This window comes from Scyliorhinus canicula, chromosome 1 (assembly GCF_902713615.1).
Source record: "Scyliorhinus canicula chromosome 1, sScyCan1.1, whole genome shotgun sequence".
Classification (NCBI taxonomy): domain Eukaryota; kingdom Metazoa; phylum Chordata; class Chondrichthyes; order Carcharhiniformes; family Scyliorhinidae; genus Scyliorhinus; species Scyliorhinus canicula.
In genome coordinates this window covers 185,246,883-185,273,641 of record NC_052146.1, presented here as the reverse complement: position 1 = coordinate 185,273,641, position 26,759 = coordinate 185,246,883, and the positions used below count along the sequence as shown (strand labels likewise).

Below are 26,759 nucleotides of genomic sequence, written 5' to 3'. Positions count from 1 at the left end.
TTGGTGGCTCTGCTAACCCTCGGCCACCGCCTCAGTGCCGTGTGTGCTCGATTCACACACAGGGGATGTTCAAAGACCCCCTCCCCAACCAACTTCTCCAACATACTCGCCACATACTTTGCGGCCTGCGTTTCCCCACGATCCAGAGATTCTGCATCCTGGGACGGTTTTCAAGGTCCTCCACCTTCTCCCTCAATCTCTTATGGCTATCCGCCATGAGCACCATCTCCATCTCCAGCGAGGCCAGCCGGCCCTCATGCTCACCCATTGACTCTTCCACCTTCTGGATTACCAGACTCTAGACATCCAGCCTCTGCTCCACTCTCTTGATGGCCGCCCAAGCGGCTCCACATTGTTACCAGGTCTTCTGAGGCCTCTTGTCTCTGCTGCTGGAACTTCAAATTTAAAACGTCCACAAGCTGTTCGGTAGACCGCTGGGTGGGCAACAACTATCTTTAGCTATCCCCTCGATTGAACTTTACGCTCAAGCTGCTGCTCACTGAAGTATTTGACTATTAAATTTATAAACAACTGCCCAATCAGAATGACAGTGTCAGTGCTCTGATCCACACACAATTTCATAAACTTACACACTTTGTCAATTTTATAGCTGAACAAAATTACTGACGTACAATTATATGAAAACTATATTTTTTTTCAGACCAATGCAGGCATCTTAGGTACTAGAATGCACTGAAGACAAACATGGAGTTGGTACAACAGCTGCAGTCACGTGGTTTTTTGTTTACAAAATGAAATATCTAAAACAGACAAGTAGAATTTATTTTTCCTGATTAGATGCACCATTTTACCTCTGGTTGCCATGCCTGGACTAGCCATTAAAGGGAGCCTAAGATTTTTTGAGTCAACCCACATTTGAAACAATGACCGTGAACCCCAGATTTTTCTATATAGGAAAGTTATACATTTCATGAAAATTTTTTTTTTTTTTTTTTTTAAAAGAGTATCCAATGATTTTTCTTTTCCAATTAAGAGGCAATTTAGCATGGCCAATCCACCTAACCAGCACATCTTCGGGTTGTGGGGCTGAAACCCACGCAGGCACGGGGAGAATGTGCAAACTCCACACGGACAGTGACCCAGGGCCGGGATTCGAACCCGGGTCCTCAGCACCGTAGTCCCAGTGCTAACCACTGTACCACGTCTCGCCCAGTTATACATTTCATAACCACAATAAATGCTGGGCACGTTTGTGTGTTTAGCTGAATCACTAAATAGAGCATTGCATTGCACTGAAATGTTCTTATGGGAGGGGAAAAATGATCAAAGCGCAACTTAAGAACTCAGTCCTCTTCACTGAATGCATCTCCTGCGAAATCACCAGTTAGCAACTTGAGCAGCAAGTGTAACTTATGTGGTCCAGACTGTCTTACCTCCATGATGGAGGAAATATATGTGATTGCAAATATGTTGCAATGATACAAAATACAAAAATTGTGTTGAATTAGAAAACAATCCTCAAATATTTAATCAGTAAATTAATCATTTATTAATTGACTGTTGATGCATACAAAGGTATTTGTGCATTTTTCTCTCCTCCCATGCTCGAATTTTCACCCCTAAAACTCACCTTAATGTCTTGCTCCACTCGTAAGCAGTATGGCTGGTTTTGGTACTGCTGGATCTCTCCTGTTATTTCTGCCACTTTTCTTCTCTTACTGAAATTTATCAACTCTTTGCCATGTCTTTTCAAGAAATCAGGATTACCTTCTTCAGTCTTCAAGATATTAGTCAAATATATTCCTAAATAATGAAATAAGGTGTCAGTTTGTTTTAAGAAATCATTTTATATATTTACGGTCTATTGATCAAATTATGTTTAAAACAATATTTTCAAACAACATAAATTTTTCAAATAACTAAACCCAAAATGACAAAATGAAAATTCCTTTATGCTCATTGCTTGGTATATTTGTTCTATGCTTTCCAATTATTCCCAATATTATGCCTCAGTTTCTAACTGAAACTATCTCGAACTTTCCATAGTTAGAGGCATGGATGCACCTTACTTCCATGTGGTGTCTTCTGCTGTTATCAAAAACAAACAAGTCTTTGTAGATGGTACAAACCTATTTGTGCAAGCCATTTTCTCCTTGGTTTCCCTGCATCATGACCCTAGAATCCATAGAATCTCTACAGAGCAGAAAAAGGCCATCGGGTCTGCACCGGCCCTCTGAAAGGGCACCCTACGAAGACCCCCCCCCCCCCCCCCCCATCTTATTCCCGTAACCCTATCCAACCTACAATCCTTGGACACTAACGGGCAATTTTTAAACTCAAGGCTCATCCAATTAAGCTGCACATCTTTGAATTTTGATTTTGATTTGATTTATTGTCACATGTACCGAAGTACAGTGAAAAGTACTTTCCTGCGGCCGAGGAAGGTACACAGTATGTACATAGTAGACAAAAAGAATAATGAACAGGGAACATTGACAAATGGTACATCGACAAACAGTGATTGGTTACAGTGCGGAACAAGGGGCAAACAAAGCAAATACATGAGCAATAGCAGCATATGGCGTCATAAATAGTGTTCTTACAGGGAACAGACCAGTCCGAGGGGGAGTCGTTGAGGAGTCTTGTAGCTATGGGGAAGAAGCTGATCCTATGTCTGGACGTGCGGGTCTTCAGACTTATGTACTTTCAGCCTGATGGAAGGGTCTGGAAGAAGGCAATGCCTGGGTGGGAGGGGTCTCTGATAATGCTGTCTGCCTTCCTGAGGCAGCGGGAGGTGGAGACAGAATCAACGTGGAGGTAGCAAGCTTGTGTGATGCGTTGGGCTGAGTTCACCACACTTTGCAGTTTCTTGCGATCTTGGACCGAGCAATTGCCATACCAGGCTGTGATGCAGCCAGATAGGATGCTCTCTATCGCACATCTGTAGAAGTTTGTGAGAGTCAATGCAGACATGCCAAATTTCTTTACCTTTCGTAGGAAGTAGAAGTAGGAAGAGAGATGGGGATTTGAGACAGAAATTCAGGGAGCTAGGGTGGAAGCTGAGAGCTAGAACAAACAGAGTTGTTATCTCTGGGTTGTTACCCGTGCCACGTGCTAGCGAAGTGAGAAATAAGGAGAGAGAGGAGTTGAACACGTGGCTACAGGGATGGTGCAGGAGGGAGGGTTTTGGTTTCCTGGATAATTGGGGCTCATTCTGGGGTAGGTGGAACCTCTACAAACAGGATGGTCTTCACCTGAACCAGAGGGGTACCAATATCCTGGGGGGGAGATTTGCTAGTGCTCTTCGGGGGGGTTTAAACTAATTCAGCAGGGGGATGGGAACCTAAATTGTAGTCCCAGTGTACAGGATGTTGAGAGTAGTGAGGTCAGGGATAGGGTTAAAAGTTCGAAAGAGGGCACCGGCAAGCAGGACGCTGGTTTGAAGTGTGTCTACTTCAACGCCAGGAGCATCCGGAATAAGGTGGGTGAGCTTGCAGCATGGGTTGGTACCTGGGATCTCGATGTTGTGGCGCTTTCGGAGACATGGGTAGAGCAGGGACAGGAATGGTTTTTGCAAGTTCCAGGAACAGAGAAGATGGTAAAAGAGGGGGAGGTGTGGCATTGTTAATCAAGGAAAGTATTACTGCGGAAGAAAGGACGCTTGAGGACTCGTCTACTGAGGCAGTATGGGCCAAGGTTAGGAACAGTAGAGGAGAGGTCACCCTGTTGAGTTGTCTATAGACCTCCGAATAGTTCCAGAGATGTAGAGGAAAGGATTGCAAAGATGATTCTTGACAGGAGCGAGAGTAACAGGGTAGTTGTTATGGGGGACTTTAACTTTCCAAATATTGACTGGAAATACTATAGTTCGAGTACTATAGATGGGTCAGTTTTTGTGCAGTGTGTTCAGGAGGGTTTTCTGACACAGTATGTAGACAGGCCAACAAGGGGCGAGGCCACATTGGATTTGGTACTGGGTAATGAACCCGGCCAGGTGTTAGATTTAGATGTAGGTGAGCACTTTGGTGATAGTGATCACAACTCGGTTATGTTTACTTTAGCAATGGGCAGGGATAGGTATATACCGCAAGGCAAGAATTATAGCTGGGGGAAAGGCAATTATGATGCTATTCGGCAAGATTTAGGATGTATAGGATGGGGAAGGAAACTGCAGGGGATGGGTACAATCGAAATGTGGAGCTTTTTCAAGGAACAGCTACTGCGTGTCCTTGATAAGTATGTACCTGTCAGGCAGGGAGGAAGTTGTCTAGCAAGGGAACCGTGGTTTACTAAGGAAGTTGAAGCACTTGTCAAGAGGAAGAAGGCGGCTTATGTTAGGGTGAGACATGAAGGCTCAGTTAGGGCACTTGAGAGTTACAAGTTAGCCAGGAAGGACCTAAAGGGAGTGTTAAGAAGAGCGAGGAGAGGTCACGAAAAGTCGTTGGCGGAAAGGATCAAGGAAAACCCTAAGGCTTTCTATAGGTATATCAGGAACAAAAGAATGACTAGAGTAAGATTAGGGCCAATCAAGGATAGTAGTGGAAAGTTGTGTGTGGAATCAGAGGAGATAGGGGAAACATTAAATGGATATTTTTCGTCAGTGTTTACACTGGAGAAAGACAATGTTGTCGAGGAGAACACTCAGGTTCAGTCGAACAGGCTAGATGGAATTGAGGTTCAAAAGGAGGAGGTGTTAGCAATTTTAGAAAATGTCAAAATAGATAAGTCCCCTGGGCCAGATGGGATTTATCCTAGGATTCTCTGGGAAGCCAGGGAGGAGATTGCAGAGCCTTTGTCCTTGATCTTTATGTCGTCTTTGTCGACAGGAATAGTGCCGGAAGACTGGAGGATAGCAAATGTTGTCCCCTTGTTCAAGAAGGGGAGTAGAGACAACCCTGGTAATTATAGACCTGTGAGCCTTACTTCGGTTGTGGGTAAAATGTTAGAAAAGGTTATAAGAGATAGGGTTTATAATCATCTTGAAAAGAACAAGTTGATTAGCGATACTCAACACGGTTTTGTGAAGGGTAGGTCATGTCTCACAAACCTTATTGAGTTTTTTGAGAAGGTGACCAAACAGGTGGATCAGGGTAAAGCTGTTGATGTGGTGTATATGGATTTCAGTAAGGCGTTTGATAAGGTTCCCCACGGTAGGCTATTGCAGAAAATAAGGAAGTATGGAATTGAAGGTGATTTAGCGGTTTGGATCAGTAATTGGCTAGCTGAAAGAAGACAGAGGGTGGTGGTTGATGGCAAATGTTCATCCTGGAGTTCAGTTACTAGTGGTGTACCGCAAGGATCTGTTTTGGGGCCACTGCTGTTTGTCATTTTTATAAATGACCTGGAAGAGGGTGTAGAAGGATGGGTTAGTAAATTTGCAGATGACACGAAGGTCGGTGGAGTTGTGGATAGTGCTGAAGGATGTTATAGGATACAGAGGGACATAGATAAGCTGCAGAGCTGGGCTGAGAGGTGGCAGATGGAGTTTAATGCGGAAAAGTGTGAGGTGGTTCACTTTGGAAGGAGGAACAGGAATGCAGAGTACTGGGCTAATGGCAAGATTCTTGGTAGTGTAGATGAATAGAGAGATCTCGGCATCCAGGTACATAAATCCCTGAAAGTTGCCACCCAGGTTAATAGGGCTGTTGAGAAGGCATATGGTGTGCTAGCCTTTATAAGCAGGGGGATTGAGTTTCGGAACCACAAGGTCATGCTGCAGCTGTACATAACTCTGGTGCGGCCACACCTGGAGTACTGCGTGCAGTTCTGGTCACCACATAATAGGAAGGATGTGGAAGCTTTAGAAAGGGTTCAGAGGAGATTTACTAGGATGTTGCCTGGTATGGAGGGAAGGTCTTACGAGGAAAGGCTCAGGGAATTGAGGTTGTTTTCGTTAGAGAGGAGAAGGCTGAGAGGTGACTTAATAGAGACACATAAGATAGTCAGAGGGTTAGATAGGGTGGACAGTGAGAGTCTTTTTCCTCGGATGGTGATGACCAACACGAGGGGACATAGCTTTAAATTGAGGGGTGATAGATATAGGACAGATGTCAGAGGCAGTTTCTTTACTCAGAGAGTAGTAGGGGTGTGGAACGCCCTGCCTGCAACAGTAGTAGACTTCCCAACTTTAAGGGCATTTAAGTGGTCACTGGATAGACATATGGATGAAAATGGAATAGTGTAGGTCAGATAGGCTTCAGATGGTTTCACAGGTCGGCGCAACATCAAGGGCCGAAGGGCCCGTACTGTGCTGTAGTGTTCTATGTTCTATGTTCTAGAGACATTGTTGAGCTTTCTTGACTGTTGCATCAATGTGAGTGGGCCAGGACAGACTGTTGGTGATTGTGACCCCCAGGAACTTAAAGCTATCGACCATCTCCACTTCGGAGCCATTGATGTATACGGGAGTGCGTGTCGTGCTATGCTTCCTGAAGTCGATGATCAGTTCCTTGGTCTTTCCGACATTTAGAGACAGGTTGTTTTCTGTACATCATGCAACCAAGTGATTTATCTCCCTCCTATAGACTGAATCGTCGTTGTTTGAGATACGGCCCACCAAAGTCGTATTATCCGCAAACTTATCGATTGAGTTGAAGTTAAATCTTGCCACACAGTCATGTGTGTATAGGGAGGACAGTAAAGGACCGAGCACAGAGCCTTGCGGGGCCCCGGTGTTGAGGACTATTGTGGAGGAGGTGCTGTTACCCATCCTGACAGATTGTGGTCTGTTGGTGAGGAAGTAAAGGATCCAGCTGCACAGGGAGGGATCAAGTCCAAGATTGCAGAGTTTGGTTATTAGTCCTGTCAGGATAATGGTGTTGAAGGCGGAGCAGTAGTCTATGAACAGCAGTCTTACATCGGTGTCCTTGTTGTTTGATTTTAGAGCGAGGGAGATAGCATCTGCTGTGGTCTGGTTGCGGTGATAGGCAAACTCCAGTAGATCGAGACCGTCTGAGAGGCTGGCAGTGATCCGCCTCATGACTAGCCGCTTGAAGCATGTCATTTTTTTTTTGGAAATATTTTTTATTGAGTTTTCATATTTTATATCCAACAAATTACAAATTATTAGAAAAAAACACGCAAAAAATTAACATGTATATTTACAGGTAAGCATCTTCATAATAACAACTGTGGCCACCTCCTTTAACCGGCATACATATTTTACATTCCCCAATATGGCCGAGGCACATGTTTATAGGCATTTATTTACAATTTGGTTTTGGGCCTTAGCTTGCCATCAGACTGTCGCTTGCGGCTTTGTCCTTCCTTTTTTTTTGGAAAATTTTTTATTCAAGTTTTCAGCAACAAATTTTATCACAACAGAGAAAAACAATGACCCCTCCCCTCCAATACAAAAACAATAAATTAACAAGAAAAAGAAATAAGCGTAAAACCATGCGAACAAACCCCCATAACAAACCCGTAGCCCTCCCCCCCCAGCTACCTTCCCCCGATTCCCGTCCATTTTCCCCTGATTCTTGGCCACCCGTCTATTCTTCCTCTTGTTCGTTGGCCACAAACAGGTCCCGGAACAATTGCATGAATGGTTCCCACGTTCTGTGGAAGCCGTCGTCTGACCCTCGGATGGCGAATTTGATTTTCTCCATTTGGAGAGATTCCGAGAGGTCGGACAGCCAGTCTGCAGCTCTGGGTGGTGCTGCTGACCGCCAGCCAAACAGGATTCTACGGCGGGCGATCAGGGAGGCAAAGGCAAGGGCGTCCGCCCTCCTCCCCAGGAATAGATCTGGCTGGTCTGAAACCCCGAAGACCGCAACTATCGGGCATGGCTCCACCCTCACCACTTTGGACATAGCCTCGAAGAGGCTGTCCAGTACTCCACAAGTCTGGGGCAAGACCAGAACATGTGGGCGTGGTTGGCCGGGCCTCTTTGGCACCGTTCACATCTGTCCTCCACCTCCGAGAAGAACCTACTCATACGGTTTCTTGTTAAGTGGGCTCTATGTACCACTTTTAGTTGCATCAGGCTGAGCCTTGCGCACGTGGAGGTGACCCTATGCAGTGCTTTGCTCCAGAGTCCCCACCCTATCTCAATCCCCAGGTCATCCTCCCATTTCTTTCTTGTTGCGTCCAGTACGGTGTCGTCCCTTTCTACCAATCGGTCATACATGTCGCTACAGTTCCCTTTCTCTAGGATACTTGCGTCCAGTAGGTCTTCCAGTAGTGTCTGTCGTGGCGGTTGTGGGTACGTCCTTGTCTCCTTTCGTAAGAAGTTTTTGAGCTGCAGATACCGTAGCTCATTCCCCCTCGCTAGCCAAAATTTCTCTGTCAGTTCGTCCAGTGTTGCAATCCTGCCGTCCGTGTATAGGTCCCTGACTGTCAGTGTCCCTCCGTCCTACCTCCACCTTTTGAAGGTGGCGTCAGTCAGTGCTGGTGTGAACCTATGGTTGTTGCAGATGGGAGCCTTGTCCGACATTTTGGTCAGGCCAAATTGCTGCCGCAGTTGGTTCCAGGATTGGAGGATGGCTGTCACCACTGGGCTGCTGGAGTGTTTTTTGGGTGGGGATGGGAGTGCTGCCGTGGCGAGGGCCCGGAGGGAGGTCCCCATGCAGGAGGCCTCCTCCGCACGCACCCACTCAGCTTCTGGCTCCTGGATCCATCCCCTTACTCGCTCGGCTGTTGCCGCCCAGTGGTAGAATTGTAGGTTCGGGAGGGCTAGCCCCCCCCTTGGATTTTGTTTTTTGTAGGGCCTTCTTTGGGATCCTAGCATTTTCGAAGCATGTCATGATAACAGACGTCAGGGTCACCGGTCAGTAGTCAGCAGCCGTTGAGGCAGGCTCCTTGTTCGTCTTTGGTACTGGTATTATGAGGTATTACCTGTGGGAGGAAACTGGAGCACCTGGTGGAAACCCAAGCAGGCATGGGGAGAACGTGCAAGCTCCACACAGGCAGTCACCCAAGGCAGGAATTGAACCTGGGTCCCTGGCCCTGTGATGCAGCAGTGCTAACCACTATGCCACCATGTCGCCCCGCTGACAATGGCATAATTTGCTTCCAGGGTTACCATAAGCTTTATCAGTTACAAGCAACCAGGAATGATTTCACTTTTTCCCTCTAGGATCTAGCACATCCACAGTAGCGCAGTTGTGATTGCAAATTTGACAGTGGAGGAAAAACAAAAGTGCTTCCAATGCCATTATGCATTGATACCATTCCTCAAGCCAACCTTCCTACATCCTGCACCATCAGGATATTGCCAAAATCACAGCTTCTAAACTGAATTGGATTTATTATTATTTATTATTTCACATGTGTTTTTATAAAACATAAAAATCAATATCAGTTGAAAAGTATATACTTAAGATGAGAAAACTCCATAAATAACACAATATTCCCAAATGATTAATCTTATGTCAATGTACAATTAAAACAGCCAGTGGCTTCTATTTATATATGTGGCGGCATGATAACACAGTGGTTAGCACTGTGTCTTCACAGCGCCAGGGCCCCAGGTTTGATTCCTGGCTTGGGTCACTGTCTATGCGAAGTCTGCACATTCTCCCCATGTCTGCGTGGGTTTCCTCCAGGTGCTCCGGTTTCAGCCGATTTCACATAGGGCGTAATTTCCCCAAAATTTGTTGGAGTGTAAGGCTCTGACTGAAAACTGACATGTTTCTCTCCAGAAAATAGCTGAGGTTTCAGACCAGATTTTCTGGCACATTGTGCATAGAATTTTGCTGGAGTGGCGGTCAACATCGCCACCGGGGGTAGCAGCATTGTTAGGTGAACTGTACGACTTCCTGTGGTTGGAGAAGATAAAGTATGAGTTAAGGGGCTCAGCAGGGGGGTTTCAGAAAAGGTTGGGGATGTTTGTGACCGTGTTTGAGGAGCTGTTCGTCGCAGGGGGGGTGGGGGTGAAAAAGGGGGCAAATCTGTACAGAATATATATTTGATTGTCGGGAAGTATGTTTCCCGGGGTGTTTATTTGCTGTAACCTGCTTTGATACATGTTAGTAATAAAATACATTTAAAAAAAATACAAATTAGCAGAAATCACTGGCGGTGAGTGGGATAGATTTCAAACCAAGATCTCAAATCACATTTTGGTCCTCTTGCGAGATTTAGCAGCGATAACAAGATTTGTGCCCATGGCGAACTGGGACACTAGATCTCGCCATAGTCTACTGCTCTACCCACATACGCTCTAGATCATGGGATTTCAAACTAGAGTCTGAAGTCCTTAGGGTAGTACATTAAATCAAAGGGCTTTCAGCAAAATCTGGTATTCCAAGCTGAAATAAATTGTTGTGCCATTTTTTGGACTTGCTGTGGACAGAAAGAATCCTTGTTTGTCTGTAAATATGGCTTCTTTTGTTTTCTCCTCACTTGCAAAACCAGGTTCTACAGAGGAAGGCAGGAGGGCAAAAATAGGATTTACAGATCTGAGTGACATAGAAAGCAAGAGTGACAGAAATGGATAACATTAAGAAGAAAATTTGATTATGAGAAAAAATAAGAGGAACAATAATGTAAGAGCAAGTGAGAGAAAACAATAGTGATAAAGAAGAAGAGCTGGCATGAGAAAATGCAAAAATGTGGAAGTCAAAGAGTATATTCTCATGTATTTCTGTTTTATATAATGCTGAACTTAGGTGTGTTGTAAGGAGCATATTCAGGAATTCTGTATTCTTTCTGTAATTGTTAATTTATATTCACATTGTTTCAGTTGGTTTTTGGTGAATTTAACCCATTTTCTGACAGAATGGCATTTCATTCGGGTAGCTGACATCGTCATTTGAAGTTGCAGCAGAGGGCCCCTCACTCAGATTGTCAATATTTGTAGGGATTCCCACTCAAAGTTGAAAATCACTGCTTTGGGTTGTGGTTGCAGAATGGCTGGATCTGAAATTACTTTTGAAGAAATTAGTTATGAATCCTCAGTCATATTTCAGGACTTTCAGGGGCAGGTTTAGCTCACTGTGCTAAATCGCTGGCTTTTAAAGCAGACCAGCAGCACGATTCGATTCCCGTACCAGCCTCCCCTGACAGGCGCCGGAATGTGGCAACTAGGGGCTTTTCACAGTAACTTCATTGAAGCCTACTCGTGACAATAAGCAATTTTTATTTCATTTTTCATTTCTACTTAACAAACATTTTTGCGAGCTGTGGAGCTTATCATCTTTTAATCTTTGTTTTATCCAGGCCAGGGCTCTCCCGAGGAGGCAGTTTCCCGAGAGGCTACACTGTTCTGCCCTGGTATCCTTTTTGCGAAGGTGTACGGCATTTCAACTTGTCTGGCATTGCTCTCTTTTTGGAGTTTCTATTCTGTTCTTAGGTAAGAAGGGCAATGATACATGCTTTGATTTTGTATCTCATGTCTTAGGGTTTTTTCTTATCGTGTTGAGTGCGAGGGGAGAGTTTGTACTCTTCCCGAGGCACGCAGCTGATGGGTGGCTTGATGATTCTTCTTCTCTTTGTTGGTGGAGTTTCCTCGGTGGAGGATGGTGCAACATTTCTAGTATCATTCTTTGCATGGATGTCTTGGGAGGCGGAGTTAGGTTTTGAATGTGCCACTTTTTCCTTTTTTGTCTTATGGTGGGGGACGTGCACCATAGGGCCATGTGCTCATGGCTATATTCTGATGCCCTGTTATCCTGAGTTGCTGTGCTCTTGATCGTATCTTTTAATCCCGTCATCATCAGTGTGATGGGAGACGCCGACCGCAATGATTACAATCTTAAGCAACTGTATGAATATTTGCGGGTCTTCTCTGTTTAAATGTGTGGATTGATGATTGTTCTGTACTGTGCTTGATTTTGGGGATTTATTGCGTCTTATGGTTATATGTAAACCATTGTATGTAAGGTATGATTCAGTGAGTGTGACTATGTTCCAGACACCACCCATCACAATTCATGAGCATGCCCTGCCCCACCAGCAGGTCAGACTCACCAGAAGTGATGACATGGTGGTAATCTGTTGGAAGGGAGTTGCCCTGGGAGTCAACATTGACTTCGGATCCCATGAAGTCTCAAGACATCAGGTCAAACATGAGCAAGGAAACCTTCTCCTGATTACCACCTACCCACCGCCCCTTTCAGTTCTTCCATGCTACTCAATTGGAAGCATAGAGAGTGGCAAGAGCACATTCTAGGTGGGGGGTTTCACCAAGAGTGGCTCGGTAGCACAACTACCTACTGAGTCCTAAAGGAATTAGCTTCTGGACTGTGCCTGCAACAAGCCATGAGGGAACCAACAAAAGGGAAAAACTACTTGACGATGTCCTCACCAATCTATCTGCATTTGTTCATGACAATACCAGTACGAGTGACCATTGTACAGATAAAGTCCTGCCATCACATTGAGGATATCCTCCATCATGCTGTGCAGCACCATCACCATGCTAAGTGGGATAGATTTTGAACAGTTCTAGCAGCTCAAAACTGGGCATCCATGTGGCATTGTGCACCATCTACAGCAGGAGAAATGTATTCAACCACAATCTATAAACCTCATGGCCCCCGCTCTCAATTTACCATCAAGCAAGGGCATCAATCTTGGTTCAATGAAGAATGCACAACGGCATTCCAGGAGCAGACCAGACATACCTAAAAATGAGGAGTCAACCTGGTGAAGCTACAGGACTGGACTGAACAGAGAAAGCAGTATGCTGGAGACAGAGCTAAATGATACCACAGCCAAGCTCTGTAGTCCTGCCACATCTACCTTTGAATTGTGATGGACAATTAAACAACTAACAGGAGGAGGCTCCACAAATATTCCCATTCTCAATGATGGCAGAGCTCAGCATATCCAGAAAGCCTTTGACAAGGTGCCACACAAAAGATTGCTGCATAAGATAAAGATGCATGGCATTAAGGGTAAAGTAGTAGCATGGATAGAGGATTGGTTAATTAATGGAAAGCAAAGAGTGGGGATTAATGGGTGTTTCTCTGGTTGGCAATCAGTAGCTAGTGGTGTCCCTCAGGGATCAGTGTTGGGCCCACAATTGTTCACAATTTACATAGATGATTTGGAGTTGGGGACCAAGGGCAATGTGTCCAAGTTTGCAGATGACACTAAGATGAGTGGTAAAGCGAAAAGTGCAGAGGATATTGGAAGTCTGCAGAGGGATTTGGATAGGTTAAGTGAATGGGCTAGGGTCTGGCAGATGGAATACAATGTTGACAAATGTGAGGTTATCCATTTTGGTAAGAATAACAGCAAACGGGATTATTATTTAAACGATAAAATATTAAAGCATGCCGCTGTGCAGAGAGACCTGGGTGTGCTAGTGCATGGGTCACAGAAAGTTGGTTTACAGGTGCAACAGGTGATTAAGAATGCAAATGGAATTTTCTCCTTCATTGCAGGAGGGATGGAGTTTAAGACGAGGGAGGTTATGTTGCAATTGTATAAGGTGTTAGTGAGGCCACACCTGGAGTATTGTGTTCAGTTTTGGTCTCCTTTCTTGAGAAAGGACATACTGCCACTGGAGGATGTGCAGAGGAGGTTCACTAGGTTAATCCCAGAGCTGAAGGGGTTGGATTACGAGGAGAGGCCGAGTAGACTGGGACTGTACTCGTTGGAATTTAGAAGGATGAGGGGGGATCTTATAGAAACATTTAAAATTATGAAGGGACTAGATAGGATAGATGCGGGCAGGTTGTTTCCACTGGCGGGTGAAAGCAGAACTAGGGGACATAGCCTCAAAATAAGGGGAAGTAGATTTAGGACTGAGTTTAGGAGGAACTTCTTCACCCAAAGGGTTGTGAATCTATGGAATTCCTTGACCAGTGAAGCAGTTGAGGCTCCTTCATTAAATGTTTTTAAGGTAAAGATAGATAGTTTTCTGAAGAATAAAGGGATTAAGGGTTATGGTGTTCGGGCCGGAAAGTGGAGCTGAGTCCACAAAAGATCAGCCATGATCTAATTGAATGGCGGAGCAGGCTCGAGGGGCCAGATGGCCTACTCCTGCTCCTAGTTCTTATATTCTTATATCAGTGAAAAGAACAAGGCTGAAGCATTTGTAACCATCTTCAGCTAGAAGTGCTGGGTGGGTATTCGATCTTGGCCTTTTCCTGAGGTCCACGGCATCACAGATGCCAGTCTTTAGCCAATTTGATTTAGTTCACATGGTATCAAGAAACAACTGAAGGTTCTGGATATTGCAACAGCTATGGGTCCTAATAACATTTTGGCACTAGTACTGAAAACGTGCTTCAGAACTAGCCATGCCCCAAGCCAAGCTAATCCAGTAAAACTACGACACTGGCATGTAACTAGCAATGTGGAAAATTGCACAAGTATGTTCTGTAAAGACAGGACAAATCCAATCAGGCCAATTACCACCCCACCAGACTATTCTTAATCATCAAAAAGTGATGAAAGGGGCCATCAACAGTGTTATCAAGCGGCACTTGCTTTGCAATAACCTGCTCGCTGATGCTCAGTGTGATATCATTACAGCCTTGATTCAAAATATTAACAAAAGAACTGAACTCCAGAGGTGGGGAGGGAGTGAATCCCCCTGATATCAAGGCAGCATTTGTCCAAGAATGGAATAAAGGGGGCCCTAGCAAAACTGGAATTAATGGAAATCAGGGGGAAACTCATCCCTAGCGCAAAGGAAGATGGTTGTGGTTCTTAGAGGTCAATCACCTCAGTGCCAGAACACCACTGCAAGAGTTCCTCAGGGTAGTATGGCCCAACCATATTCAGCTGCTTCATCAATTAATTTCCCTCCATCCTAAGGTGAGAAATGGGGATGTTTGCTGATGATTGCACAATGTTCAGGACCATTCGTGACTCCTCAGATACTGAAACAGTCCATGTTCAAATGCAGCAAGGCCTAGATAGTATCTAGGCTTGGGATGACTCCCCAAAGCTTGTCCACTACAGGCACAAGACAGGAGTATGATGGAATACTCTCCACATGCCCAGATGCAGCTCTAATAACACGAGCGAGCACTTTTCCAGGAGACTCATCCGGAGTGAGACTCATACAGAGTGGGGGATTGAAACTTGGTAATTTGGTGCAGTGAGGTAAATCAGCAACGGTAAGTGGAAAATCTAATTCTGCTGTTTTTCAGTTAAAAGTGCAGTGTGGAGCTTAGTGTCTGATTGGTTGAAGCTGCCCCCACCCTAATTGCTGAGAGGCAGTTATCTGTCAATCACCTGAGGCCTGTTTAGGGGCACATTGTATTCTTCTCTTTGAAGTTAAGGTATTTTTTGAGTCATCGGTTAGCTGAGGTCTGTATAAAAGACAGACAGACAGCGCACACAGTAAGCGAGCACTTTTCCAGGAGACTCATCCGGAGTGAGACTCATAGAGTGGGGGATTGAAACATGGTAATTTGGTGCAGTGAGGTAATTCGGTGCAGAGTGTGAGGAGGTGCTTTTTAACCCTGGTAAGTGACTGGTAAGTAGTCTCTCTTTTTCTTTTCATTGTCTAATTTATTTATTTTTATTCTGAAATTCTAGTTGTTTAAGTTTACCAAGGGTTTAAGACATGGCAGGAGATCCCAGACCCGTGTCATGCTCCTCGTGTGCGATGTGGGAGCTCAGGGACACGTCCACTGTCCCTGGCTCCTTCACGTGCAAGAAGTGTGTTCAGTTGCAGCTCTTGTTAGACCGCTTGACGGCTCTGGAGCTGCGGATGGACTCACTTTGGAGCATCCGCGATGCTGAGGAGGTCGTGGATAGCACGTTTAGCGAGTTGGTCACACCGCAGGTGAAGGTTACTGAGGGAGATAGAAAATGGGTGACCAAAAGAAAGAGCAAGAGTAGGAAGGCAGTGCAGGTGTCCCCTGCGGTCATCTCCCTGCAAAACAGATATACCGCTTTGGATACTGTTGAGGGAGATGGCTCACCAGGGGAAGGCAGCAGCAGCCAGGTTCATGGCACCGTGGCTGGCTCTGCTGCACAGCAGGGCAGGAAGAAAAATGGCAGGGCTATAGTGATAGGGGACTCGATCGTAAGGGGAATAGACAACCGGTTCTGTGGACGCAATCGAGACTCCAGGATGGTATGTTGCCTCCCTGGTGCAAGGGTCAAGGATGTCTCGGAGCGGCTGCAGGACATTCTTTGGGGGGGGGGGGGGGGGGGGTGAACAGCCAGCTGTCGTGGTGCACATAGGCACCAACGATATAGGTAAAAAACGGGATGAGGTCCTACAAGCGGAATTCAGGGAGTTAGGAGTTAAACTAAAAAGTAGGACCTCAAAGGTAGTAATCTCAGGATTGCTACCAGTGCCGCGAGCTAGTCAGAGTAGGAATGTCAGGATAGATAGGATAAATGCGTGGCTCGAGAGATGGTGCAAGAGGGAGGGATTCAAATTCCTGGGGCATTGGGACCGGTTCTGGGGGAGGTGGGACCAGTACAAACCGGACGGTCTGCACTTGGGCAGGACTGGAACCGATGTCCTAGGGGGGGGTGTTTTCTAGAGCTGTTGGGGAGGGTTTAAACTAATGTGGCAGGGGGATGGGAACCGATGCAGGAAGTTGGAAGGTAGTAAAACAGGGACAGAAACAAAAGGAAGTAAGGGGAAAAGTGCAAGGCAGAGAAGACATAGTCAGAAATCCATAAGGGCGACAGTGCAAGGTACAGTGACTGAGGGGAGCACACTGAATAGGCCCAGTAATAACAAAAGGAATAAAACTGGAGTTGTTAAGATTCAAAACAGAGGTAAAAAAACCAACATAAGTGTACTTTACCTGAATGCTCGTAGTATTCGGAATAAAGTAAATGAGTTGGTGGCACAAATCATCGTAAATGACTATGATTTAGTGGCCATTACTGAAACATGGTTAAAGGATGGTCACGACTGGGAGTTACATATCCGAGGGTATCAAACTATTCGGAAGGACAGAGTGGATGGTAAGGTGTTGCTCTGTTATTTAAGGATGACATCCGGGCAATAGTAAGGGATGACATCGGTGCTATGGAGGATAAGGTTGAATCCATTTGGGTGGAAATCAGAAATAGTAAGGCGAAAAAGTCACTGATAGGAGTAGTCTATCGGCCACCAAATAGTAACGAGATGGTGGGGCAGGCAATAAACAAAGAAATAACTGATGCATGTAGAAATGGTACAGCAGTTATCATGGGGGATTTTAATCTACATGTCGATTGGTTTAACCAGGTCGGTCAAGGCAACCGTGAGGAGGAGTTTATAGAATGTATCCGCGATAGTTTCCTAGAACAGTATGTAATGGAACCTATGAGGGAACAAGCGGTCCTAGATCTTGTCCTGTGTAATGAGACAGGATTGATTCATGATCTCATAGTTAGGGATCCTCTCGGAAGGAGCGATCACAATATGGTGGAATTTAAAATACAGATGGAGGGTGAGAAAGTAAAATCAAATACTAGTGTTTTGTGTTTAAACAAAGGAGATTACAAGGGGATGAGAGAAGAACTAGCTAAGGTAGAGTGGGAGCTAAGACTTTATGGTGGAACAGTTGAGGAACAGTGGAGAACCTTACAAGCGATTTTTCACAGTGCTCAGCAAAGGTTTATACCAACAAAAAGGAAGGACGGAAGAAAGAGGGAAAATCGACCGTGGATATTTAAGGAAATAAGGGAGAGTATCAAATTGAAGGAAAAAGCATACAAAGTGGCAAAGATTGCTGGAAGATTAGAGGACTGGGAAATCTTTAGGGGGCAACAGAAAGCTACTAAAAAAGCTATAAAGAAGAGTAAGATAGAGTATGAGAGTAAACTTGCTCAGAATATAACAACAGACAGTAAAAGTTTCTACAAATATATAAGACAAAAAAGAGTGGCTAAGGTAAATATTGGTCCTTTAGAGGATGAGAAGGGAGTTTTAATAATGGGAAATGAGGAAATGGCTGAGGAACTGAACAGGTTTTTTGGGTCGGTCTTCACAGTGGAAGACACAAATAACATGCCAGCGACTGATAGAAATGAGGCTATGACAGGTGAGGACCTTGAGAGGATTGTTATCACTAAGGAGGGAGTGATGGGCAAGCTAATGGGGCTAAAGGTAGACAAGTCTCCTGGCCCTGATGGAATGCATCCCAGAGTGCTAAAAGAGATGGCTTGGGAAATTGCAGATGCACTAGTGATAATTTACCGAAATTCACTACACTCTGGGGTGGTCCCGGTGGATTGGAAATTAGCAAATGTGACGCCACTGTTTAAAAAAGGAGGTAGGCAGAAAGCAGGAAATTATAGGCCAGTGAGCTTAACTTCGGTAATAGGGAAGATGCTGGAATCTATCATCAAGGAAGAAATTGCGAGGCATCTGGATAGAAATTGTCCCATTGGGCAGACGCAGCATGGGTTCGTAAAAGGCAGGTCATGCCTAACTAATTTAGTGGGATTTTTTGAGGACATTACCAGTGCAGTAGATAACGGGGAGCCGATGGATGTGGTATATCTGGATTTCCAGAAAGCCTTTGACAAGGTGCCACACAAAAGGTTGCTGCATAAGATAAAGATGCATGGCATTAAGGGTAAAGTAGTAGCATGGATAGAGGATTGGTTAATTAATAGAAAGCAAAGAGTTGGGATAAATGGGTGTTTCTCTGGTTGGCAATCAGTAGCTAGTGGTGTCCCTCAGGGATCCGTGTTGGGCCCACAATTGTTCACAATTTACATAGATGATTTGGAGTTGGGGACCAAGGACAATGTGTCCAAGTTTGCAGATGACACTAAGATGAGTGGTAAAGCGAAAAGTGCAGAGGATACTGGAAGTCTGCAGAGTAATTTGGATAGGTTAAGTGAATGGGCTCGGGTCTGGCAGATGGAATACAATGTTGACAAATGTGAGGTTATCCATTTTGGTAGGAATAACAGCAAACGGGATTATTATTTAAACGATAAAATATTAAAGCATGCCGCTGTTCAGAGAGACTTGGGTGTGCTAGTGCATGAGTCACAGAAGGTTGGTTTACAAATGCAACAGGTGATTAAGAAGGCAAATGGAATTTTGTCCTTCATTGCTAGAGGGATGGAGTTTAAGACTAGGGAGGTTATGTTGCAAGGTGTTAGTGCGGCCACACCTGGAGTATTGTATTCAGTTTTGGTCTCCTTACTTGAGAAAGGACGTACTGGCGCTGGAGGGTGTGCAGAGGAGATTCACTAGGTTAATCCCAGAGCTGAAGGGGTTGGATTATGAGGAGAGGTTGAGTAGACTGGGACTGTACTCGTTGGAATTTAGAAGGATGAGGGGGGATCTTATAGAAACATTTAAAATTATGAAGGGAATAGATAGGATAGATGCAGGCAGGTTGTTTCCACTGGCGGGTGAAAGCAGAACTAGGGGACACAGCCTCAAAATAAGGGGAAGTAGATTTAGGACTGAGTTTAGGAGGAACTTCTTCACCCAAAGGGTTGTGAATCTATGGAATTCCTTGCCCAGTGAAGCAGTTGAGGCTCCTTCATTACATGTTTTTAAGGTAAAGATAGATAGTTTTTTGAAGAATAAAGGGATTAAGGGTTATGGTGTTCGGGCCGGAAAGTGGAGCTGAGTCCACAAAAGATCAGCCATGATCTAATTGAATGGCGGGGCAGGCTTGAGGGGCCAGATGGCCTACTCCTGCTCCTAGTTCTTATGTTCTTAACACTCAAGAAGCTCAATACCATCTAGGACAAATGAGGCCGCTTGATTGGCATTCCATCCAGAAACATTCACTCCCTCCACTACCGATGGACAATGTGAGTAGTGTGTGCCATCTACAAGATGCACTGCAGGAACTCACCAAGCCTCCTCAAACATCACCTATCAAACCCACGACCATCAGCATCTAGAAGGACAAAGGCAGTAGACATATAGGAACATCACCACCTGGAGGTTCCCATCACCCACCATCCTGACTAGGAAATATATCACCATTCCTTCACTGTCACTAGGTCAAAATTCTGGAACTCCCTCCCTAACAACAGTTGATGCACCTACACCATAGGAACTGCAATAGTTCAAGAAGGCAGCTCACCATCACCTTACGAGGGCAATTAGAGATGAGGAATAAATGCTGGCCTAACCAACGACACCCATATCCCAAGAATGAATTTTTAAAAATCCAACTGGCCAATTACCACTCCATCAATCTACTCTTGATCATCAGCAAATGAATGGAAGATGTCATTGACATCCTCTCAAGTGGCATTTGCACAGCAACAACCTGTTCACAGTCGTTCAGCTTGAGTTCTGCCATGGCCACTTAACTCCTGACCCCATTACAACATTTGTCCAAATATGGACAAAAGAGCTTGACTCAAGAGGTTGGGCTGACGAGTGGCAAGTAACATTTGCGTCACACAAACACCAGGCACTGAGCATCTCCAACGAGACAGAATCTAACCATTGCCCCATGATATTAATGGGATTATATTCGCTGGATTCCCATAATCAACATTCTGGGTGCTACCATTGACCAGAAACTGAACTGGGCTAGCCATATCAATATTGTGGCCACAAGAGCATGTCAAAGGCTGTTAATTCTGTGTGAGTAACTGACCTCTGACTCCCCAAAGCCTGTCCACCATCTATAAGGCACAAGTCAAGAATGTGAGGAATATCCTTCACCTGCCTGGATGAGTGCAACTTCAACAACACTTGTAGCCACCTGGGGTGGCCCCGTCCCGATTCCAAAATGACCACTCGCAAAGAGTACAGGGAAAAATGGACAGCACTAGAAGAACAAGCAGGTACAAGGTTTCCTGTGGATTGGAACCTGCAGAGCCCAGACAGAACTGAAACTACAAGCCATTAGCATTGTAATGAGCTATCTCCGGGGACAAAAGAGAAACATTTAAACAATCGATACCAGGGCAGACTCCCCGGCGCCAATGGAGACTAAAACAAAGGCAGGCCAACGGTTACCTAGGGCCCGCCCAGCGATCGGGGAATGACCCCGTTATTGGAGAGAATCGATATAAACGATTGGGACATGGTCCAATTAATTGGGACCAAGTCCAGGGTCCGCCCAGAAGGGCGCAAAACCCGTTGCACTATAAAACAGAGTCCCCAAGGTCAGAACGCTCTCTCTGAAGCTCTCGGAAGAACTCTTACTCTTCTTCTTCACCTTCACCTTGGCCGTTGGCTCTCAGCGACGAGAGGCCCGCCAAGTAAGTCTAAGGTCAACGCACGCTACGAGATAGGCGCTCCTAGCTACTATTCTATACCAGTTCAAAACCAGCAGTATCAGAACCGGACAACGGCCATTGTTCCTCTGACTGAGTGGGCCCCCGAAGCTAAGTATAGGCTTTTAGTAGTAGTTGTAGTTTAGTGAGTAGAGTTTGTGCATGAGTAATAATTGACTGTGTGTGTAAATAAATGTGCATTGATTTCAAACTTACTAACTGGTGTATCGAGTCATTGATCAGTATTCGGTTTTGAACCTTGTGGTGGTATCAGAAAGATACCTGGCGACTCTTGAGCAAAGGTAATTAAAACAGAGCAAATTAAGGGAAAGCAAAACGAGCAACACACTCAAGAGGTTGGACACCATCCAAGGCAAAGCTCGCTTGACTGACACTCCATCCACAATTTTCAACATTCACTCCCTCCACTATCACAAACAGTAACGCGGTGTGTACCATCCGCAAGATGCACTGCAGCAACTCACCAAGGTTCCTTGGGCAGCACCTACCAAACCCACAACCTCTACTATCTAGGACAAGGGCGGCAGACGCATGGGAACACCATCACCTGCAAGTTTCCCTAAAAGCCACACACCATCCTGACTTGAAACTACATCGCCGTTCCTTCACTGTCACTGGGTCAAAATCCTGGATTGCCCTTCCTATTAGCACTGTGAGTGTTCCTCCAACACATGAATTGCAGTCGGTCACCACCACCTTCTCAAGGGTAATTAGGGATGGGTAATTAGCCAGTGATGCCTGCATTCCATGAACAAATACATAAAAATGATATGCCTACAGCTTTCTCTGTGTCTCTCTTGGCATCCTCTGAAGGGCTCATCAAGGCACTTGGCGTGGTTCATTATGAACAGTAACCCAACGATAACATTCTAGTCTCTTGGCAAACTTTCTGCCCACCATGCCTGCTGGGGGATAATCTTATCAATCTTCTTCGTGGCAAACTCATCCCTCTCAATACTGACCCCATTGACTCTGCCAGCAGATCATCTCTCACCATCCTCAATGCATCTCGGTCCAGCTTATCCATTCGCTTGTGAACAAAGTACTTGCCATCCGCGAACTTATTGTAGATGATTGCATCAATTTCATGGCCTTAATGGGCCGATGATACCTTATCCCTAAATGAAACCTCCCCACCAATTGCCTGGTCAAGATTTTTTAAATTATAAATTTAGAGTAGCCAATTATTTTTCTTTTCCAATTAAGGGGCAATTTATTATGGCCAATCCACCTAACCAGCACATCTTTGGGTTATGGGGGTGAAACCCACACAGACATTGGGAGAATGTACAAACTCCACATGGACAGTGACCCAGGGCTGGGATTCGAACTCGGGCCATCAGTGCCGCAGTCCCAGTGCTAACCACCGCGCCACATGCCGCCCCCGGTCAAGATTTTTACAGTGGCAAAGTAACAAGCAAGGTAGAAAATGGGGGAACCAATAGTGGTGTCTTTGAATTTCTAAAAGGCATTCACTAAGGTGCCCCATAAAAGGTTGCTACTGGGGTGTTTTATCGACCCCCTTTAAACACATTTTGTTGTTATTTTTAAAGTTTCCTTTGTGATTTGTTTTGTTTGGCACAGTATCCCTTTAAGAGACTCCCTTGTCATTTATCCCTCAATTAGTTAATTTAGTTTAATTGTTTTGCCTAAAACAGTATAAAAGGTTGCTATACAAATAAGAGCTCAGTCTGGTCTCAATTTGTGGACACCAGTACTGAACAGCGCTCATCCAAGGTCTCCAAGGTGCAGGGGATAGATCCCAACGCCTCGGGAAACTGCATATCACAGTGAGACCAGCTGGCAGCACGGTAGCACAAGTGGATAGCACTGTGGCTTCACAACGCCAAGGTCTCAGGTTCAATTCCATGCTGGGTCACTGTCTGTGCGGAGTCGGCACGTTCTCCCCGTGGTATCCATCTACAATGTGCATCCTGGGGACACACCTAGACAGAGCTGTCGATCAAGAAAAGCTAAGCACGTTAAGGATCACTGTGGCACTGGGGGAGGGGAGGGTGGTAGGGGGTGGTGGAGAGAGTGGGGTGGCACCATCGGGCTAGTGGGGCATCGTTGGACACCTGTGACACATTAAAAACCCTTGACCTCAACCAGTATGCCGCCTCTCACTTCCGCAATGCGGGCCGACCTCCGAACCCTTGGCATCTCGGTAGCACGGTGGTTAGCACAGTTGCTTCACAGCTCCGGGGTCCCAGGTTCGATTCCCTGTGTTTGTGCGGAGTCTGCACATTCTTCCCGTGTCTGCGTGGGTTTCCTCCGGGTGCTCCGGTTTCCTCCCACAGTCCAAAGACGTGCAGGTTAGGTGGATTGGCAATGCTAAATTGCACTTAGTGATCAAAAAGGTTAGGAGGGGTTATTGGGTTACGGGGATTGGGTGGAAGTGAGGGCTTAAGTGGGTCGGTGCAGACTCATGGGCTGAATAGCCTCCTTCTGCACTGTATGTTCTATGTCTCGCTCTAATATGCAGATTTGTCAAAACGTGATCCTGTCCACAAGGGGCAAGATTTACATTGCAATGTCTCGTGAGACCTTGCGAACTGGGTCGATCCCGGGAGCAGGGTTTCTCCGCTTCATGGCCACATTGCGCTGCTTTTCAGGTACAGCGTGGCCGTTCAATCGTGCCCAATATACCACTGTCCTTTAGGTTTCCTGTTATCACCCCCGTCCTCAAAAAACAACTTTTTAAAAACAACTTTTAAACCCTTTATCCTGGAAAATTACTGCCGTATCTCCAACATCCATTTGATTTCCAAAGTCTGTGAACTTATCAGTCTTCAAAATTTGTGCTAATCTTTTCTGGAATTTCATACCGAATCTCTCCATTCAGGTTTTGTCCCTACTGCAGTGCTGAAACATACCTCATCAAAGTCACAAAAGACATCTTCTGTGGTTGTAACAAAGGTAAATTATTCCTCCTGGTCCTTTTCGACCTGTATGCAGCCTTTCACAGTTGACCACATCATCATACCCCAGCACCTCTCCAGTCCTCCAACTTGGTGGGGCTGCACTTGCCTGGATCCATTCCTATCTATCTAATCATAGCCAGATAATCCTACCTAGTCTAATCATAGCCAGAGTATTATCACTTACAATGGCTTCTCTGCCCATTCCTGCAGCATTACCTCCAGTGTCCTACAAGAATTTATTCTTGGCCCCCTCCTAATTCCCATCCACTTGCTGCACCTCGGCAATATCATCTAAAAGTGCAGCGTTAGTTTTTGCATGTATGTTGATAGCTAATTCCACCTCACTGTTACCTCTCTCAAATCCTCCACTTTTGCTAAATGATCAGACTGTTTAACCGACATCCAGTACTGGTTGAGCAGAAAACGTCTCCAAACTATCCAAATTAGGACAAAGAAATAGCAATGAATAAAGGATTCAAGTGGATAAAAATGAAACTGGCGACCAATGCACAAAAATCATGTGACATATTGATGTCCTATTATTTACGTACGGCTGGTTACCAAACAATGAAAACGACTTTTCATAACATCAGTTACCACAGAAAAAGGATAACAAAGCTTACCAAAGAAAGGCACACATGGAGGGTTGATGGATCGGAGTTTAGCCAAATACTTTTTATAGTGATCTTCACTCAATTCATGAGCCTCTTCTAAAATTTTCTTTTGTCGACTTGCTATTTGCTATGGACGCAAGAAATGCAGAATGTATATTTAGAAGGCAGTATTGATAAAAATTCATTTGACCTAATCAACTTGTTCATTTTTGTACCCCAAATCTACAAACCTGGTCAATGCTGAATTTGAACTTTATCCAAATACTTTTTGAATGCTTCAATGGATTATTGATGGTACTAAGCCGTGGTGAATCCAATACGTTGATGACCAAGTATTAAGAAGTTATTCGCTAAACCATGGTCAACTTGTGGTATCTTAATTTTTTTCTTTTAAAAAAAAATAGATTTGGAGTACCCAATTTTTATTTTCCAATTAAGGGCAATTTAGTGTAGCCAATTCACCCACCCTGCACATCTTTGGGTTGTGGGGGTGAGACCCACTCAGGCACAGGGAGAATATGTAAACTTCACACGGACAGTAACCCAGATCGGGATTGAACCCGGGTTCTCAGCGCCGTGAGGCAGCAGTGCTAACCACGGTGGCATTGTGCCACCCCTATGGTATCTTAATTTATAATCACGTTTTAAAAAATATTTTATACATAACAAAGAAAACACACCCCACCCCAAACAGAACTACTTAATTTATAATAATGTCCTCTAGTTTTCCATCCGGACTTTGTACAAAACACCCATCTACTTCAAATGTAGTCCCTTGGTTATTTTAAAGCTTTTCCTCCTCTTCTTAAATCTAGTATTTTTGAAAAATATGGAATTAATTTTTACCTTTTCACACAGCCAAATTAAATTAATTTTGTTGTGGTTCCCGAATTCTTTCCATTGCCTCTTATCTTAAGAACAAGTAGCTCAGTTGGCTGAACGACTGGTTCGTGATGCGGAGCAACGCTAGCAGCATGGATTCAATTCCCGTACTGACTGAGTTTATTCACAAACGCCCCGCCTTGTCAACCTTGTCCCTCACCTGAGGCGTGATGACCCTCATGTTAAATCATCACCAGTCAGCTCTCTCTTAAAGGGGAGTGCAGCCTATAGTCCGTCCTCTAGGACTGTGGCACATTTCAATTTCATCTCAAGTACAGTGACCATAGCTGTAAACAACACTCTAAATGTGTGATTATAAAATTTTCTAAGTGGCCAATAATACTTCCTTTGCTTCTTGTTTTATGGGATAACTTGGGCTGAAGTTACATAGCACTTATAATGTTGCTAAGGGGTTTCCCATTTTGAAGTGATGCTAAAGATGGCATGTAAGCTGGCTCAATGGTATATAGAGTAGAATAGATCTCAAAAACTCTGAATTCGATTGCTTGTGTTTGAATGCACTTTTACTTATTATGTACCACAGTTTGGACACCTATCACATCCAGATCCTTTTTCTTCACTTTGTTTCATTTTCCAATCATATTTGCATCAATGTGCATTAACTTTCAGTTTGGTCATCGGTCACTTGTGAGGTACTTCAGAAAGTTCCTTTTGATATTCCTGAATCCAACATCCACTACATAAATTTTATTCAGCAATCTTGTTGTGCACTTGTTACCCCCAGGCTCAACAATTCAAAGGTTTCCCTGGCCACCAACTCACATTTGATCCTTCATAAACTTGAACTTATCCAAAACTCGCCTGCACATATTCTAACTTGTACTAAGTCCTGTTCACCCATCATGTTTGCCTACATTAGCTGCCAGACTCAGTAAGACTTCTAAATTCTGAATTTTTTGTTCCAAACCCTCCATAGCCTCACCCCTTGCTAATGCCGTAACCTCATCCAGCCTTACAAACCTCCAAATCGGAGCTCTTTTCATCCATGATTTCCTTGTGCCTTCAGCTGTCTGGAAATATCTCCATAAACCTCTCTGCCTGACTCTGCTCCTTTAAGGCCCTTAAAATAAATCTCTTTGACCAAGCTTCTCTCCTAATCATCTTATGTGACAATGTCAAATCATATTTGATAACACTCTTGAAACACATTCGGACATTTCTTTAAGTTACTAGTGTTTTATAATTGTAAGTCGCTGCAGTAGATTCTTTACAGGATTCCAAAATACTTACAAAACCTGACCTGTTTTAAGCAGATTTATTATTGTTG

General features: G+C 44.7%; 1 pseudogene; it reads right to left on the bottom strand.

The window, feature by feature from the left end:
• LOC119970133 overlaps window positions 1-26,759 on the bottom strand; it is a 397,883-nt pseudogene that overhangs the window by 34,248 nt on the left and 336,876 nt on the right.